This window comes from Neoarius graeffei, chromosome 1 (genome assembly GCF_027579695.1).
Source record: "Neoarius graeffei isolate fNeoGra1 chromosome 1, fNeoGra1.pri, whole genome shotgun sequence".
Lineage (NCBI taxonomy): Eukaryota > Metazoa > Chordata > Actinopteri > Siluriformes > Ariidae > Neoarius > Neoarius graeffei.
Genome location: NC_083569.1, coordinates 22,158,310 through 22,176,579, shown reverse-complemented (window position 1 = coordinate 22,176,579; position 18,270 = coordinate 22,158,310). Strand labels below are relative to the sequence as shown.

Here is an 18,270-nt window from a genome sequence, read left to right as displayed (position 1 = left end):
ACAAGACGTGGTGATGATGGTGGATAATGAATGCATGGAACTGGCAGTGGCAACCAACACAACAAGCTCGTGGTGGGTCTGACTGTGTATTAGCCGGTGCAGCCGAGATGGAGACCGATGCTGCAGGAGGGAGCATTGCAAATGTTGAAGGTAAGACACTTTTTTTTAATTATGGCTGGGTTGAGCATTGATTTCCATGATTTTAATGCAGTTGTTTAATGCATGGGGCTGACGTCTGCCACGGCTACCTGATGTGCTTTGTGTGTGTAGCCCACTGTTTTGTTTTTTTATTCTGCGCGGTTCTGTGCTGGCATGTTGTGGTTGTGGACTAAAGTCACGATTGATGGGTTAATCTGAGCGTAATGTATGGCATTGCACGTGTCCATAAATGCTTAATGTATTAATGTAATTAAATGCTTCATGTGTGGTGGTGTTGTCAGACCTAATTTCAACATAGGCCTGCCTGTGACCATGACACTCTCTTGCGATTATGACACCCCCCCCCCCCTTTTTTTTGGTTCAAATGCGTTCCACGGTCTACAGGGCAAAATGCCAGGGCCGTTTTTTTATCCCAGTCCGTCACTGATGGCATGTGAGAAAAGTTCTCTCCAAGGCCTGCCATACAGTCACAGTTTGCAACCACAATCTTGCCATTTTATTCACTGACAATCCACGGAGTTAGAAGTTTTTCAGTCGTTCTTTGCGAGTGCTTAACCTGGAATAGAACAGAGGTTGTATTAATTCACGTAACTTGCTTGCGAGTTTACTTCCGGTGAATGAAGTGGTGGTCAGGCAAACTGATTCGGCTGCTGGCATGTAATGAGTTAGTGAAACTGTCTCCGATTCTTGCTTTTTCTAGGCATCTTTGCAGTGATTGCTAGGATGCTACAGATTTTAGTATCGGGTGTAAACAAACCACAGCTGCTGGATTCTCAATCCTTCCTGCCCTTCTCTTTCAGTAAACAATAAGTTTTTTTTTAGTTTTTTTTTTATTATAACAGAGAAAATGCTGTGAGAAGGTACATTCCAACATCCATGTAGGTAAACCTAGACCACGAATGGACATTACTCCAATCGTTTTGAGTAATTTTGCACGGATCATAACCATAAATAAACTCTAACTTCTGCATGTATCTATCCTTTGCTTCTCTTATTCCAGCAATCCAGTAGTAAAGCTTTTTTTCCAGTAGTAGCTTTCTTTGAACTGCAGATGTCTGACATCTTCAATATTGCTTGCCTTCAGTATATAAACAAAGTTCACTTCTCCCCCAGGACAAGGGCAGTAACGGTTGCGAATGTAAGTGTGACATCAGTGCAAGGGGTCTGTTGCAAATTTTGGCAATGTGGCACAAAGTTATAGAAGGAAACTTATTTATAATCTCACTGTCTGGTGTGACCCAGATGAGGATGGGTTCTCTTTTGAGTCTGGTTGCTCTCAAGGTTTCTTCCTCATGTCATCTCGTGGAGTTTTTGGTTGTTTCTCAAAGACAAACTCTTAAATGTTGTGAAAAAAAAAACCTTCAAGATTGTTTCCCAGCAAAACAAGTCCTAGCCACTGATGTAAGCGGTTCTTGGTTCTAGACCAGCAAAGATTTGGTGGCACTCTGGGACCAGTTTTCCTGGCTGAGAGCTGGTTCTTTGGCTGTGGAAACTTCAAGAACTGGCTCAAGATTAGGCACCAGCTCAGAACCAGCCCTCAGTGGACAAGTGGTGACTTGGTGGACAAGTGGTCGTTGAGGATCAGCAGAGGGGCTTTAAGGTTCTGCTTTGGGCTGAATCTATGATAGATAGGTGTTTGCTTAAGGCTGCATAGCTCAGTGGTTAGAGCACTGATCTTGTAAATCAGGGGTGGTGAGTTCAATTCTCACTGGTGCCTTTGACCTACCTTTTGAAAATAGAGAGTTCTGATCTGAAATATTGGGGCTGAGGACACGTTGCCTGGATTATTCCTTGCTTATAAGTTTTCACTGTTTCTTCAAAACAGTTCTGCTCAATTCTCTATCAGTGAGCCAGTTGATATCAACAAAAAGACTGCAGCTAAAACTCTACAGGATTCTTATCATGCTGCACATATTTGTAAGTTCCTGGTTACACAATTATAATTTTGGACTATGTGCTGCTCATGATTTCTCATCACCTGAAGACCACTTTCTGCTGGGGAGAATTGCTCCACATGGACAGTTTGAAGATCAGTGAGAATATTGTGGATGAGACTGAGGACCTGAAGGTGTCTTTCATGTGCAATTTCTGCAAAACACTTTGCACCCAAGTCTCCATTAATGCACAGTTGATAACATCAACAAAAAAAAAGACTTCAAGGGGGACCACGTGACTATGGCTGGCAAGAAGACATTTTTGGACAGCATTCAGTCATCTTATCAGAGAAGTTTGCTTTTTATCCAGTTGTCTTTAGGTTTAAACTTTTTATTTGATCTGATTATTATTATTTATTTATTTTTTAGTTCTAAAAAAAATTACTGAGGTCCAGACCTCAGTAACCTCATAGCTGGTGACAGACATGATTTTCTCATCTCATCATCTCTAGCCGCTTTATCCTTCTCCAGGGTCGCAGGCAAGCTGGAGCCTATCCCAGCTGACTACAGGCGAAGGGCAGGGTACACCCTGGACAAGTCACCAGGTCATCACAGGGCTGACACATAGACACAGACAACCATTCACACTCAATTTAGAGTCACCAGTTAACCTAACCTGCATGTCTTTGGACTGTGGGGGAAACCGGAGCATCTGGAGGAAACCCACACAGACAACATGCAAACTCCGCACAGAAAGGCCCTCGCCAGCCACGGGGCTCGAACCCGGACCTTCTTGCTGTGAGGCAACAGCGCTAACCACCGTGCCACCCCAGACATGATTTTAATGCAGTATCTAAAGTATCTAAGATTTGTCCAAAAAGTCACAAGATTTGTCGCTAGTCGCTTTGTTTTTTATTTAAAAAAGTCACTAAGTTGGCAATAATGCTTCGAGAACTGACTGTTCAATTGTTGCCTAATATTTCCCACTTCTTGACAGGTGCCATTGTAACAAGATAATCAATGTAATTCACTTCACCTGCCAGTGGTGTTAATGTTATGGCTGATCGGTGAATATAAATGCACTATGTATGTATGACTGAAGAACAGATCGAGCCTATATAATTGTGTAAAGTGTTATTTATATAATGACAGAAGTCTATATCTCTGGGGTGTGTGTGCAGGATTCTAGTACTTGGCCCACAATAAAATAATTGACTGTGCCATCTTGTGTAGAAAGGAGAAAGACTTTAACACACCACGGTTAATATCTATCTATCTATCTATCTATCTATCTATGCGCATGCGATTGGGATGTATAGTAGATTTACAATAATTAAACTATCATACTATTCATTACCTGGTGCGTAAAATCCGTAATGTGAGTGATGAGGTGCGAACGTCCCAGCAGGCATTGAGCTTGGTGAGCCCTCATGGATGTGCCTGCAGCTGGATTGGTGCGAACACTGCGAGTTCATCAGGAAGTGGTGGAACCCAGAGCCTGGATTGCCATGGCCCATTACAGATGCTTGGGAGGGTTCGGATGTCCGGTCACAATCCGTCACATTCTGTGAGCCATCACCATGATGGTTGTGAAGTGTTTCCTCAACCAAGACTGAATCTAAACACAGTTCAAAAAAAAAAAACATCCACTTCCTTCCCAATGTGAGTTTCGAATTTTCGAATGAAAGACTGGGGTGAATAATCACTCCGAGGTCTTTTACTGCTACACGTGAAGAAACAGAAAGGCCATCCAGAGTTACTGTGGAATCAGAAAACTTACTTCGAGCTGCATGTGGTCCCAGGACAAGTACTTCCGTTTTGTCAGAGTTAAGCAGAAACAAATTAATAAGCATCCAGTGTCTAATGTCCTTTACACATTCCTCAATTCAGGTGCAGAAAAAGAAACCCAAACCAATTTTTCATTTATTTGCCAACTTTACAGTGTATTCAAGCACATCACACACGGCAAGGCAGGGATTTTCTGATGTCACTTTCATTAGACTCGCACTTTAAGAAAGACGCACTCTAGCAACATCCCTGATACCCCAGTCCAGATCGACCATTTAAGGTAAAGCCTGGGCTCGTCCGGGAGTTGAACCCGGGACATCTCGCACCCTAAGCGAGAATCATGCCCCTAGACCAACGAGCCAAACTATCTAAAGCAAAGGATAAATTAAGAAAAAAAAATCCGTCCGCTTCTTTCTCCGCGGCAAAAGGTTCGATGTCATCCTAATCCAAAGAGCCAACGATTGAGGACGAGTTTGAAGAGCTTTCGTGTCTTTTTCAAAAGTCTCGGTATCAAGAACGCACGCCACTGCAGAGAATAGGATACAGTCCGTGTGGAAACAAAAGAACGGACTGGTGCAAACGATGTCACGCGTGCAGCGCCGCCGACCTGTAAATCGCAGCGAACTAATAATGGCGGCCGAGCTTTGAGTGATTTTTGGAACAGAATTGAGATGCAAAAAAGCAGTTTTCCAAATCATTTTTTGATTTATCCGGCAACTTTACAGCGTATTTGAGCACGTCACACCTTCTGATGCAACTTTCATGAGATGAGCACTTGAACAATTCAGCCAAGTGAAATCCCTGATACCCCGGTCCAGATCGACCATTTAAGGTAAAACTTGGGCTTGTCCGGGAGTTGAACCCGGGACCTCTCGCACCCAAAGCGAGAATCATACCCCTAGACCAACAAGCCAACCTACAGCTGCTCTCAAAAAAAAAAAAAAAAAAAAAAAAAAAAAAAATCCACTTCCTTCCCAAGGTGAGTTTCAATGAAAGACTGGGGTGAATAATCACTCCGAGGTCTTTTACTGCTACACGTGAAGAAACAGAAAGGCCATCCAGAGTTACTGTGGAATCAGAATACTTACTTCGAGCTGCATGTGGTCCCAGGACAAGTACTTCCGTTTTGTCAGAGTTAAGCAGAAGCAAATGAATAAGCATCCAGTGTCTAATGTCCTTTACACATTCCTCAATTCAGGTGCAGAAAAAGGAACCTAAACCAATTTTTCATTTATTTGCCAACTTTACAGTGTATTCGAGCACATCACACACGACGAGGAAGGGATTTTCTGATGTCACTTTCATTAGACTCGCACTTTAAGAAAGACGCACTCTAGCGACATCCCTGATACCCCAGTCCAGATCGACCGTTTAAGGTAAAGCCTGGGCTCATCCGGGAGTTGAACCCGGGACTTCTCGCACCCTAAGCGAGAATCATACCCCTAGACCAACGAGCCAAACCATCCAAAGCAAGGGATAAATTAAGAAAAAAAATCCGTCCGCTTCTTTCTCCGCGGCAAAAGGTTCGATGTCATCCTAATCCAAAGAGCCAACGATTGAGGACGAGTTTGAAGAGCTTTCGTGTCTTTTTCAAAAGACTCGGTATCAAGAACGCACGCCACTGCAGAGAATAGGATACAGTCCGTGTGGAAACAAAAGAACGGACTGGCGCAAACGATGTCACGCGTGCAGCGCCGCCGACCTGTAAATCGCTGCGAACTAATAATGGCGGCCGAGCTTTGAGTGATTTTTGGAACAGAATTCAGATGCAAAAAAGCAGTTTTCCAAATCATTTTTTGATTTATCCGGCAACTTTACAGCGTATTTGAGCACGTCACACCTTCTGATGTAACTTTCATGAGATGAGCACTTGAAGAACAATTCAGCCAAGTGAAATCCCTGATACCCCGGTCCAGATCGACCATTTAAGGAAAAACTTGGGCTTGTCCGGGAGTTGAACCCGAGACCTCTCGCACCCAAAGCGAGAGTCATACCCCTAGACCAACAAGCCAACCTGCAACTCAAGAAAAGGGGGGGGGGACACCACCGTCCGCTTCTTTCCCAATGTGCAAAATTCACAGCTTTAATGCAGCCCCGGCTGTGTCATATATAATCACACAGACCCAGTCTACCATAGAAACAATATAAGCAGCCGTTCACCAATGAAAATACATTTCTAGAGAAAACAAATAGTGTTAGCTTAAAGTTTAGAGGCATCTATGATCTAATAATGATGCTCTCAATTTTATAAAATTAAACTTTGCCTTAGGATGTAGCATAAGCGAATATTTTTGCCTCGAGCCCCAGGAAAAAGTTGTCAATAATTATTTAGGTTTTCAGTCCAGTGATCAGAATATTTTTAAAGAAATATTGCTGCTGGCTCATCCAAGTTTCATACTTCATTGAAATGTGCTTTGATTTGTTTATTTGTATGTTGGTCACATTTGCTTGTGTTTCTAAACTTACACTTTTGTAATGTCAGGGTTCAAAGCTCACACAGCTGCAGTCACGTGACCACACCTTTTGCTATGACTTAGTGTTCCGACTGATTCATAAATCACAACAAAGGAAGGAGGACAAGGACAGAGACTGAAGATCTTAATTCATTTACTTAAAGAAAATAGAAATATTTACAAAATGAATGTATGGTGTGAGTAAGACAATTAATCAGTAGTGTTAGACAGTGCAAGCATGTGATGATAGTGGAATGAAGAGCTGTAACATGAAAGAAAAAACAAATACAAAACAAAGCTATAACAAATAACCAAACCCAAGACAGCAGGTGATGAGCTCCAAGCCCCCACCATTTCCCAGAGGCTCCTCCTTTTAAAGGAGATCCCAGGTGTTTCCGTAATGAGCTCCTCAGCCACAACTCCAAGCATCACAGCGGCAGCGCTGAGAGTCTCCCAGCCTCCAATCCAGTGTCACTAACCTGATCCAGTGTTCAGTGCAGCTCAGGTTTCTCTGCACTGACCGCAAATCTTTCACCTTTTACTAAACATTTCCGGGGAGAGGGATGTTAATGAGCTCAGCTTATTTTTGCAGGCTTTGCTCTGGTAGAGCTGGACATGTTTCATGGTCAAATGTTAGAAATATCGAGCCTTTTGCATGGAAACCACCGGAGGTGGAAAAACCCGGGTGCAGAAAGTAAAAACCCTGCCACATTTTTGCTCCAGCCAATTCAATGAACCAGCTGATCCTAATTACCACATCCCCTAAGCCAGGTTGATGAGCTAATTGGTGAAATCACCTGTGTTGAGAGCACAGGCAGAAGGAAAACCTAAGCAGGACTTTTACTCTGTCAATCCAGTTTTTCCACCTCTGGAAACCACACACACACACACACACTATGACGCTCTCTTCAAAAGGATCCAGCTGTTGGGGGCGGAGTCTAGCTGTGTTTACTTTTCTGGAGTTTAATATTTGGAAGTGGTTTATTTAAAGCTGTTCACTACAAACTTTTATTGCTTCTCGGCCTTTTGGCTAAGATCAAGTGTAGTATCTGTTCTTATCAGTTTAATATCTGATATGTTCTCTAAGTGAGGATGATATATTAAAGCAGATTTTTAGAACAGGGAGATGGAATAAGGGCTTGTTCTTTCTACTCCATGCATCAACCTGGAATTGCAGTATTTCCAGGAATTGTGCCCTTGTTTAAAAACTAAAAAGAAAAAAAAAAGGGTAAACTTTTTTTTCTTAAATAGGTTAGTTTAATGTTTGTGTTTTCTTTGAACTGGGGCTTGCTTTTTCTATTCCATGTATCTGCGTGATATTATAGTAGTCCTAGAAAGAGTTATTTTGTTCAAAAAGTTTAAAAAAAATTCTTTTTTTTGTCTGGTCTCCTGTTTTCTGGTTTTCTCCATGTTTAACAAGCAACTGGACTGTTAGTCTGCAGTAATACTTTTTCATGAGACAGATCACATAACATCTACCTTCTGCTTTCTTTCTTTTTATTTACTTACTGGCTTATTTATTTCTCTGCCTGTTTGCAATGGCTAAGAAAGCTGTAAAGATGCAAGAGATTGGCCCAGGCCACCTTACCCTGGACCAACTTTCTGGACTTCCAGTAGTGTTTTCACCAACATCACCAAAGCATGAAAGTTCGAGATGTGTACCATATTAGAGGTTTTGATTTCTGTAAACAGTGTTTCTATTTCATTCAAGAAAAAAAAATCACAATTTTTGTAATGGTATTGGTTAAAGAAACTTGCAATAAGAAGACAGAAACTGCTAGAAAGCCTAGAGCCCAGTGTAAGAGCCTACTATCTGGGGAAACTGCAGTTAATCAACAGCCTGGAACCATATGAAATGGGAGAGGAACTGAGTGAAAACAACGTGTTACTGCCGGCTGTAATATACCCAGACATCATCAACTACTTAATTTTTTTTTTTTTGCCAAGTCCATACACTGCTGAGGATCTGAAGTGTTTCAAGGGACTAGAAGCCTAGAACCAGATGTGCTGTGACTGAGTCAGGGAATGAAAAGCACAGAAATTTTGTGACAAATGTCTGGTGAAAGCAAAGGTGTGTACTGTGTACATTACATGTACAGTGATATACTGTAGATCATGTGTGCACATCCCCTGTGGGCCGACCTCAGCTGACAGCAGATGGCTGATTGTGATTTTTAACTTTAGCTTACTCTCAAGAGAACATACAGAAGCACCATCACGGCTAGACAGGAGAAATATGGTGTTATGTTTAATTTTAAGACATAGATCAAAACTTAAAAAAAACCCCTCATACCTGATACAAAGTGAACTGAACACACTCTTATGTTGTGTGGATTTTTGTCGGTCAGATCCTGGTGTAGTGTGGCAAGCCAGAGACGACGACACTCCTCTGACAATTTTCTGTTTTCCTCCCCCTGATTTTCGATTATTTTAGGTAATCGGTAGAAGTACAGATGTTTCTCGCAATCTAAGCGATTATGGCAACCCAAAACTGTGCAGTAATTCACCATTATTTGGTTTGTTTATCGAAACACTCACAAAGATTGCTTTGCTGTTGATGTGTCCAATGCCTCCAATATGGCCGACTTCCGGTTTGATGACGCATGTGAAAACACTCTATACAGTTTCACTAGCCTGATCCAGTGTTAAGTGTAGCTCAGGTTTCTCTTCATTGATGCATAAATCTTTCGCCTTTTACTAAAGATTTCTGTGGAGAGGAATGTTAATGAGATCAACTTATTTTTGCAGGCTTTGCTCTGATAGAGCTGTAAATTTTTGGTGGTCAAATGTTAGAAATATCAAGCTTTTTGCATGGACCCCCCCCCCACACACACACACACACAAAAGCCCCTTTCACCATATTTTTTTTTTATATGACTTTGATCTATAGCTGTCAAAGGCCTCTGCCTTAAAACCGGTTACCGCTGTGACGTCAAGCACTCAGGGCTGGCTGGCTCAGCGGGGCAGCTCGAATGCCAACTTTGTGGTCAATTTTAACTCTCAAAAATATATATTTTTATTCCCATTTATGCAGCAAACAAGAGTCAAGGACGGAGATATTATCCACTCAGAAATGTATTTAAAAATAAAGGTTCTGCGTATCTCATTTAAGCATGTTAGTGGGTTTTTTTTTTTTTTTTTTTTAAATTAACATGAAAACATCTACAGAAGTAAAGTTGTGCATTCTGAAACAGTGCAGGAAGTTTTAAGTTTTTTAGACAAAAAAAATACACAGTCATGGTGTATTAGTCAAGGATTTTACTATTTTAGAATTGCAAAACTGTCTTCAAGGTTTTAAACAAGGAAAGTCTCCAGGAGCGGTTGGACTCCCTCTGGAATTTTATCAAACCATTTGGGATATTTTAGCAAATTATATTTTGACTGATTTTAAAGAATTTGAAAGGCTGGCTCAACTTCCAGACAGTTTCAGGATAGGGATAGTTGTTTTACTGCGCAAAAAAAGGTGACAAGACAGACTTGAGGAACTGGAGACCGATCATCCTTTTAAATTTTGATTGTAAGCTTTTAAGCAAACTATCACGATGTATGTCAACAGTTTTAGAAGACGTGATCCACCCAGATCAAGCCTGTGCCATCCTCCTGAGGAAGATCACGGACAGCCGAGTGCTTGTTCGAGACACCATCTGTTTTGCGAGGGACAGAAACTTTTGGCTATTAGTTATAAATTTAGACTTTGAGAAAGCCTTTGATCGGGTCTCATACCAGTATCTTTTTCAGGTACTGGAAAAGGCGGGTTTTCCAGGGAGGTTTAAAGAGTGGGTGGGTCTGCTGTATCAAGATATTTGCAACAGAATTTTGGTAAATGGGCACCTCACAAAAGTGATTGATGTTCGCTCTGGTGTCCACCAGGGATGCCCATTATCTTCACTCCTGTTCATAGCCTATATTGAGCTGCTGGCGCAGATCTTGAGAAAGGACAAAAAAGTTCTCTCCAAAGCCTGCCATACAGTCACAGTTTGCGACCACGAGCTTGCCATTTTATTCACCGACAATCCACAGAGAAGTTTTTCAATTGTTCTTTGCAAGTGCTTAACCTGGAATAGAACAAAGCTTGTATTCAGTCACGTGACTTTTGCTTGCAAGTTTAATTCCAGTGAAGTGGTGGTCAGAGAAACTGATTTGGCTGCTGGCATGTAAAGAGTTAGTGAAACTGTCTCCGATTCTTGCTTTTTGTAGGCGTCTTTGTGGTGATTGCTAAGATGCTGTAAGTTTTAATATTGGGTGTAAACAAACCATAGCTGCTGGATTCTCAATCTTCCCTGCCCTTCTCATTCAGTAAACAATAAGGGTTTTTTATTATTATTTTTATTCTCATCTCATTATCTCTAGCTGCTTTATCCTGTTCTACAGGATCGCAGGTAAGCTGGAGCCTATCCCAGCTGACTACAGGCAAAAGGCGGAGTACACCCTGGACAAGTCACCAGGTCATCACAGGGCTGACACATAGACACAGACAACCATTCACACTCACATTCACACCTACGGTCAATTTAGGCTACATTTACACTAGACCGTATCTGTCTCGTTTTCTTCGCGGATGCACTGTCCGTTTACATTAAACCGCCTGGAAACGCCTGGAAACGGGAATCCGCCAGCGTCCACGTATTCAATCTAGATCGTGTCAGCTCCGGTGCTGTGTAAACATTCAAAATACGCGGATACGCTGTGCTGAGCTATAGCTGGCGTCTCATTGGACAACGTCACTGTGACATCCACCTTCCTGATTCGCTGGCGTTGGTCATGTGACGCGACTGCTGAAAAACGGCGCGGACTTCCGCCTTGTATCACCTTTCATTAAAGAGTATAAAAGTATGAAAATACTGCAAATACTGATGCAAATACTGTCCATTGTGTAGTTATGATTGTCTTTAGGCTTGCCATCCTTCCACTTGCAAGTAGTAAGTGATATGCGCTGGGATCTCACACACAGTGGCTCAGTCCCGAATCGTGGCTTGTGCACTTCACTCGCGCGCTGTGTGAGCTGCGCAGGGCCGGAGTGCGCACCCTCCAGAGGTCACTCGGTGTTCAGGGCGGAGTGATTTGGAGCGCAGGATGCCTGCGGAGCCGAGCGTATCCGTGTATTGGTGTTGCTGTGTGCACGGCTAACGGTTTTAGTGTAAACGCGAATCGTTTTAAGAACGTTAATCTGATGATCCGCTGATTCGACGTAATGTAAACGTAGCCTTAGAGTCACCAGTTAACCTAACATGCATGCCTTTGGACTGTGGGGGGAAACCGGAGCACCCGGAGGAAACCCAAGCAGACACGGGGAGAACATGCAAACTCAGCACAGAAAGGCCCTCACCGGCCATGGGGCTCGAACCCGGACCTTCTTGCTGTGAGGTGACAGCGCTAACCACTACACCATTGTCATCGCTTCAATCATTTTGAGTAATTTTGCATGGATCAATAGATAGGTACTTGTTTAAGGCTCCATAGCTCAGTGGTTAGAGCACTGGCCTTGTAAACCAGGGGTGGTGAGTTCAATTCTCACTGGGACCTTTGACCTACCTTCTGAAGGTAGAGAATTGTGACTGAGAAAGAGTGGTGCATTATCATTTGTTGCTTGAGAGCTCTTACTGTTTCTTCTACTCAGTTCTCTATCAGTGAACGAGTTGATATCAACAAAAAGACTGCAGCTAAAACTCTAAAGGATTCTTATCATGCTGCACGTATTTGTAAGTTCCTGGTTACACAATTTCAATTTTGGACTATATAGCACTTGGGAACTTGGGACAAGAAGTCTATGAGATATGCATGGAAAAAGCACGAGGTTGAGAAAATTACATTAAAAAAAAAAGAACCAAAAACACTGGTTAGATTTTTTTGGTTGTAGTTCTCATCACCTGAAAACCACTGGCTACTGCTCAGTGTGTTGAGCCAGAATGTACAGCCCACAGCCCACTCTATGATTGACACACCACATTATTTAAAATGTGTGTCCATTTTTTTGTGAGGCAAATAGTAAACAGAAGCTAACTGCAGCTAGGAACTAAAGTTGTGAGTGATGTTATGGCAGTTTCTGTGGGCTCTATTGAGGATTGGCACAGGAGCTTCAAGGTTCTGCTGTGGCCCCAATCTTCAGCTGCTGTGAAAGAGTCAAGGCTCAGTAGTAAGAGCACTGATCTCATAAACTAGAGATTGTGAGTTTGATCCTTGCTGGGGCCTGTAAGGGACGCTTTGAGTGTAGAAAGGTGATCCAGACAAAAGAGGGAATATTGAGAAGGTTAGCAAGTGCTGCTCATGATTTCACATCACCTGAAGACCATTTACTGCTGGTGAGAATGTCTCCATATGGACAGTTTAAAGATCAGTCTGATTACTGTGGATGAGACTGAGGGCTTGAAGGTGTCTTTGGTGTGCAATTTCTGCAGAACACTTTGCATTCAAGTCTCCATCAATGCACAGTTGATAACATCAAAAATGGACCATGTGATGATGGCTGGCGAGAAGATGTGTTTGGAGAGCAAGCAGTCATCTTATCAGGGAAGTTCACTCTTTTTAATCAGTTGCCTTTTTTCATTAGTTCTGAAAAAAAAAATTACTGAGGTCTGGACCTCAGTGACCGCATAGCTGGTGACGGACATGATTTTAGTACAGCCTAATTCCCAATAAAGCTGTTCTCATTTACATTGTTTTCTGTTTCTGTTATCAGGCAATGGAATGAGTATGAAATAGTGACTAAAACGTGGCCTATTAAAACAACATGTTCACCAGCAGTCACATCCAAGCCATTTTCACGCTGCTGCTCTGCATTGAGAAAATTCCTATTTTATAACCTCAGTGTCATCTGACAAAATCAGCATGCAGATAATTTTAAAGAAAACAACTGTGCAGTGATAGTTACTATATTTCCATATAAAATGATTACTGAGAGAAAGTTTGAAGAGACAAGGTGTTTTCCTTAATTTTTCTCTCACACAGTGCACAGCCTCTGTCTGCCTGGGAAACCAACCACAAGAAGGATGTTTCGTTTTCAGTCAGGGATGATTCGGCCTCATCTGCCCTGTAGTGAATAAACCTTTTAATCCTCTGGAGACAAAGATATCATCTTTCGAAAGTAGCTAAGATTTGTCCAAAAACTCACAAGATTTGTCGCTAGTCGCTTTTTTTAATTTAAAAAAGTCACTAAGTTGGCAATAATGCTTCGAGAACTGACTGTTCACTTGTTGCCTAATATTTCCCACTTCTTGACAGGTGCCATTGTAACGAGATAATCAATGTAATTCACTTCACCTGTCAGTGGTGTTAATGTTATGGCTGATCGGTGAATATAAATGTACTATGTATGTATGACTGAAGAACAGATCGAGCCTATATAATTGTGTAAAGTGTTATTTATATAATGACAGAAGTCTATATCTCTGGGGTGTGTGTGCAGGATCCTAGTACTTGGCCCACAGTAAGATAATTGACTATGCCATCTTGTGTAGAAAGGAGAAAGACTTTAACACACCCCAGTTATCTATCTATCTATCTATCTATCTATCTATTTTCTTTCACTCATCCCTACCACTTTGCCACATTTTGCACAGATAAAAATGGATGCTAGGAATAAGAAGTATTTTTTGTGGACCTTTCTGGAAAGCTTTCTAGCTCATGTAGATGAGCAGATTATTAAATATTCTGTTAGCAGGATGGGAGGGAACATGCTTAAAGTGGGTAGTTTTTTAAAATTCATATTTTCTGGTAAAGATCCTCAACTGAGGTAAGGGAAACTCTGATGATGGTTCCAGTGGTTTCCATTATGTGTTCTAGCGGCTTGTGCTTTGACACAGAATGCAGTTTTCAGAGAAGATACTCACAGAGCTGCACAGGATGCTGTCTATGGTTCCCCTAAATGTATTGAAGCTGGGAGGGCTGAGGTTTGCTTTCCTGTCTCTGCAGAAAAGTGAGACAATGTTGGGATTTTCTGGCACAGATAAGATCCTCTGTCATGTGCACCCCAAGACTGTCTCCATGATCACACTAGCAGAAGAGCACAGATTGATCAGCGTGGGACTGTGAGTCCTACTGGGGTCAAAAATCATCTTTTTTGTTTTCCTCCATGGATTGTTGCTTCTACTTTAGTCCTCTGACCCACTTCACCTTCTCTCTGTATGTTGGCTCATACAATTTAATGACAATAAAATACAATTAAATTCAGTTTTACCTGAAGAATGCTTTTAACAATGGACAAAGTGAGAAATAAAGTCTGTGTTAACATCATAGGATAGAAAGGAGGGAGACAGTGAAGAGAGGGATCTCTCCTGACCAGAGCACGTATGTATGAGTGTGTGAGCAAGTGAATGAGATTAGTAAAGCTGAAAAGCAGCCCAAAGTGAGAAATAAAGTCTATGTTAACATCATTTCCCGCATGCAGCACTTCAGTATTCCACTAACATCAGAGACTTACATTATTACTTTTATTATTATTATTACAGAAAAGATTAACTAAACACAATTAGAGTGGCGGCCTAACAGTTCCTATGCAGAGAATTGTCACTCACTCAATTTGTTTGTTTGTTTGTTTTTCTCACCATCCTGTGTAACCTGTAGAGACTGGTGTGTGTGAAAATCCAGAAGCTCAGTAGTCTCTGAAATACTCAAACCAGTCTTTCTGGGACCAACAACCATGCCATGATCAAAATCACAGAGATCACACTTTTTCTTCATTCTGATATTTGATGTGAACATTACCTGAAGCTCTTGCCCTGTATCTGGATCTTTTTTTTTTGTATTATGCTGCTGCCACATACTCGGCTGATGAGATCATTGCAAGAATGTACAGGTGTTCCTAATAAAGTGGACAGTGAGTGTATAGGAAATTTAGTGTGACCAATCCACCTAAATGCATGTTTGAAAGTTTGAATCACAGAATAAATTGAAAAAAAAAATAGTGCTTGATGAAAGTTTAGAGTCATCAGCCATGAATCACATAATTTTGTGTACATGATATACATGACCCATATTCATCAAAGTTCAGTGTAATCATATCTTGCGATGGAAAAAAGGAAAAGCAAATTCCACTGGGAATTTTCTTATTTTTCCTTTTCATTATTTTTTTTGGATCTGTATGATCAAAGTCACATCTGTTTGTACATATATACCGACATACATAATAAACACATGAGCAAATGAATGAGTGAATGAATGAACAAATGAAAATTAATTACAGTAGGTTATGGGGAAACCCAGAAAAGAGTTCATTAGTTTTATTCCAGTGCAAACCAGCAAAACCTGATACAATGGATCTGGAAGTGTCATTAAAATATTTTGGAGAATGAAACATGTAGGTTTGTGAATTCATTGTGATTAATGTTGTTGTGTTAATCCCTCATTATTATTCTGTTCTATTTCCTCCAGGTGCATGTGCTACCACGAGTGTTGTTTGTGTCTGTGGTTAACCGATGAGCTGGTAAAGGGAGTAGCTTTCATCTGTGGTTTTAGAAGCTTCATGTATACCATTTGTATGTTTTTGTAAAGCCTTTCATTGACTCTGTATTACTGTGCTACTACTTCAAGAGCACAGTGATAGAGCGCAGAATCTGAGAGCTTTAGACCTCTGATAGTAAGTTCAGTGGAGTCTCTGGTGGTTTTGACTCGAATCGACGGTCATCAGGAGTGCTCTGGTCAGAACTATATGACCTCGCACCTTTATACAGTAAATACTGTGGTGCGCTGTTCGGATATTGTTTGTACCAGTAAAGCCAAATGTTATCACTGCTTGACTCATATGAACATTTCAGAGTAACAGTGTCTGTTTCTTTCCTGACAATGTTGGCATCTTCATCTGTCGACCAAATTTTGTCTGCAAAACTGCCTGTTGGTAAAGAGAATATAAATAAATAAATCAGTGAAGTATTTTTTAAATCAAATACAGACTTAAGAAATTAAGAAATTACTAGATGAAAACAAACGTGTATTAATTAATACAATGATTTAGCAGTTAAAATGTGTTGTAATAATTAATGATTGTACTAATTAATGTAATGATGAGCTGATGAAGGTTAATTACCTGTTGCGACAGTGAGAATCAGTGGGATGTATCTCACTGTGTACAGTAAATTGTATGGTTGAGCCATTTCTGAACACAGCTCTGTGAGGACTCTGTATAATAGTGCTGTATGTGCTGAACTTTCCACATGAGGGAACACATCTGTAAGAAGTGCACACCCAGGAAGTGCTGCTGTCGAACACTGTATGGACTTCCTATTGGCTCATTAATATCAATAAATAAAGTTTAAATTAAATCTGACTTCAGCCTAATCTGACCGAGTTTGGAGAAGGCCGTCTGTTTGAGTTTTGTGTCGCTGTGGGCTCCAGGGTGCAGGACGACAGTGCAGAGTCTGATACTGCAGCAGGATTACAAAGCTGGAGTAACAATACATTCATTAAAACAAATATTAACCGTGGATAATATAGTTTATGATGTATGTTAATTCTGTTGATGTACATGTTTTGCTGAAATTTATGATAATATTGTTGGAAAACAGTAATAGACGAATATGAGCCACTATAATAGATTCATTCATTTTCTATACCACTTACAGTATTCATTGCAGGTGTCAGGTGAGCTGGAGTCAATACCAGCTGACAGTGGAGGGGTATACCTTGGATAGATCACCAATCTATCGTGGGGCTAACACAGAGAAACAGACATTCACACTCACATTCACGGGCAAGTTAGAGTCCCCAGTTGACCTAATCTGCATGTCTTTGGACTGTGGGAAGAAACTGGAGGTCCCAGAGGAAACCCATGCAGGCACGGGGAAAACATCCAAACTCCAAACAGAAAGGCTCAAACCCATAACCTACTTGCCGTGAAGTGACAGTACTAACCACTGCACCACCATGCCACCCCACAATATATTTATTTCGATAGAATAAACAAAAAGTCATAAGTATAGATTCCGATAGAGAATTACAGCAAAAGATCGCTCGACAAAGTATTGACTTTTTTTTTGGGGGGGGGGACCTATGTACACTAGCCTGGGAAATCCCATGCTGCTTTGCACAATCGTTCCGATCTGAAAAGATAGCATGGAAACTATGGTCTAAAGGCTCGCCTGAGTTAGGGAGCCAATCAGAGAATGAGGAGGGGTGGAAAGACGGTGATGCGTACTACTCGACAAACGGAAGCTTGTAGTTTATTTGGGACTGTTTATGGATCACATTTAACATGGCGGCGAGCGATACGAACCAAACTAACCAAACCAGCTTCTCTCATATTTGTCTTGCACAAACGGCAGTAATCGTTCAGTGCCATTGTTTTCCTATTTTTGTTTTGCCTTCTTTTTCTCTTTCCTTCTCTTCTTCGCCTCTTCGTCGCTATAACTACGTACCGGGTACAACTGCCATGATTGACCATGGGCTATGGATACGCCAAATGAGAGACATTCGCAACGTCCAATAAACGGCCGTTGACAATCGTAAACCACACCTCCCCTACGAGAAATTCAATAGGCGGATTCCAGACCATATTTCACTTGTGATATGGTCTGGTGTTAACCAGACTATATGTACACTCCATATTTCTGTTTTTTTTTTATCTTAATTATTGTTTGCGTCACCATAAACCAACAGTTTTCACCTTTAATGTGGTAGGCATGTTGTGCTAATCAAATGGTGCTAACCCTCCAAAAATCCATTTGAATTCCATCTTGTAATGCAACAAAACAAGACAAACACCAGGGGGATGAATACTTTCGCAAGGCACTGCATCTGAGAGCTCTTTTCTATTCAACAAGGCTTTGTGTTTACTGAATTTGATAGTGTGGCAGTGGGGGCGTGGCCAAGCATCAGTTTGTGCATGGAGGGCGGGGTCAGGGAAGGTGAGTGGCCACGTCATTACACCTGTTGTCAGTTAACGTGTGTGTGTGTGTGGTGCAGAGATGGCGGAGCATAAAATGAGGGGGAGAGCAGAGAAGGGGAGCTCTCTCGACCAGAACACGTGTGCGTTGTGTGTGACTGTATGAGATTAAAGCTGAAGAGCA

The 18,270-nt window shown here is 41.5% G+C and overlaps 9 non-coding genes across 9 annotated transcripts; 5 read left to right on the top strand and 4 right to left on the bottom strand.

Moving 5' to 3' along the window:
- The first annotated feature begins 1,803 nt into the window (after positions 1–1,803).
- On the top strand, positions 1,804–1,876 carry trnat-ugu (transfer RNA threonine (anticodon UGU)). Its single transcript has one exon. It is a non-coding gene; the product is annotated as a tRNA-Thr (tRNA).
- Positions 1,877–4,110: 2,234 nt separating this feature from the next.
- Positions 4,111–4,182, bottom strand: trnap-agg (transfer RNA proline (anticodon AGG)). Its single transcript has one exon. It is a non-coding gene; the product is annotated as a tRNA-Pro (tRNA).
- A 480-nt stretch (positions 4,183–4,662) lies between these two features.
- Positions 4,663–4,734, bottom strand: trnap-ugg (transfer RNA proline (anticodon UGG)). The gene has a single exon. It is a non-coding gene; the product is annotated as a tRNA-Pro (tRNA).
- A 472-nt stretch (positions 4,735–5,206) lies between these two features.
- trnap-agg (transfer RNA proline (anticodon AGG)) lies at positions 5,207–5,278 on the bottom strand. The gene has a single exon. It is a non-coding gene; the product is annotated as a tRNA-Pro (tRNA).
- Positions 5,279–5,760: 482 nt separating this feature from the next.
- trnap-ugg (transfer RNA proline (anticodon UGG)) lies at positions 5,761–5,832 on the bottom strand. Its single transcript has one exon. It is a non-coding gene; the product is annotated as a tRNA-Pro (tRNA).
- A 939-nt stretch (positions 5,833–6,771) lies between these two features.
- LOC132896437 (U5 spliceosomal RNA) lies at positions 6,772–6,885 on the top strand. Its single transcript, XR_009656044.1, has one exon. It is a non-coding gene; the product is annotated as a U5 spliceosomal RNA (small nuclear RNA).
- Positions 6,886–7,284: 399 nt separating this feature from the next.
- LOC132897123 (U2 spliceosomal RNA) lies at positions 7,285–7,476 on the top strand. Its single transcript, XR_009656247.1, has one exon. It is a non-coding gene; the product is annotated as a U2 spliceosomal RNA (small nuclear RNA).
- A 1,450-nt stretch (positions 7,477–8,926) lies between these two features.
- On the top strand, positions 8,927–9,041 carry LOC132895662 (U5 spliceosomal RNA). Its single transcript, XR_009655803.1, has one exon. It is a non-coding gene; the product is annotated as a U5 spliceosomal RNA (small nuclear RNA).
- Positions 9,042–11,724: 2,683 nt separating this feature from the next.
- On the top strand, positions 11,725–11,797 carry trnat-ugu (transfer RNA threonine (anticodon UGU)). The gene has a single exon. It is a non-coding gene; the product is annotated as a tRNA-Thr (tRNA).
- The last annotated feature ends 6,473 nt before the right edge of the window (positions 11,798–18,270 follow it).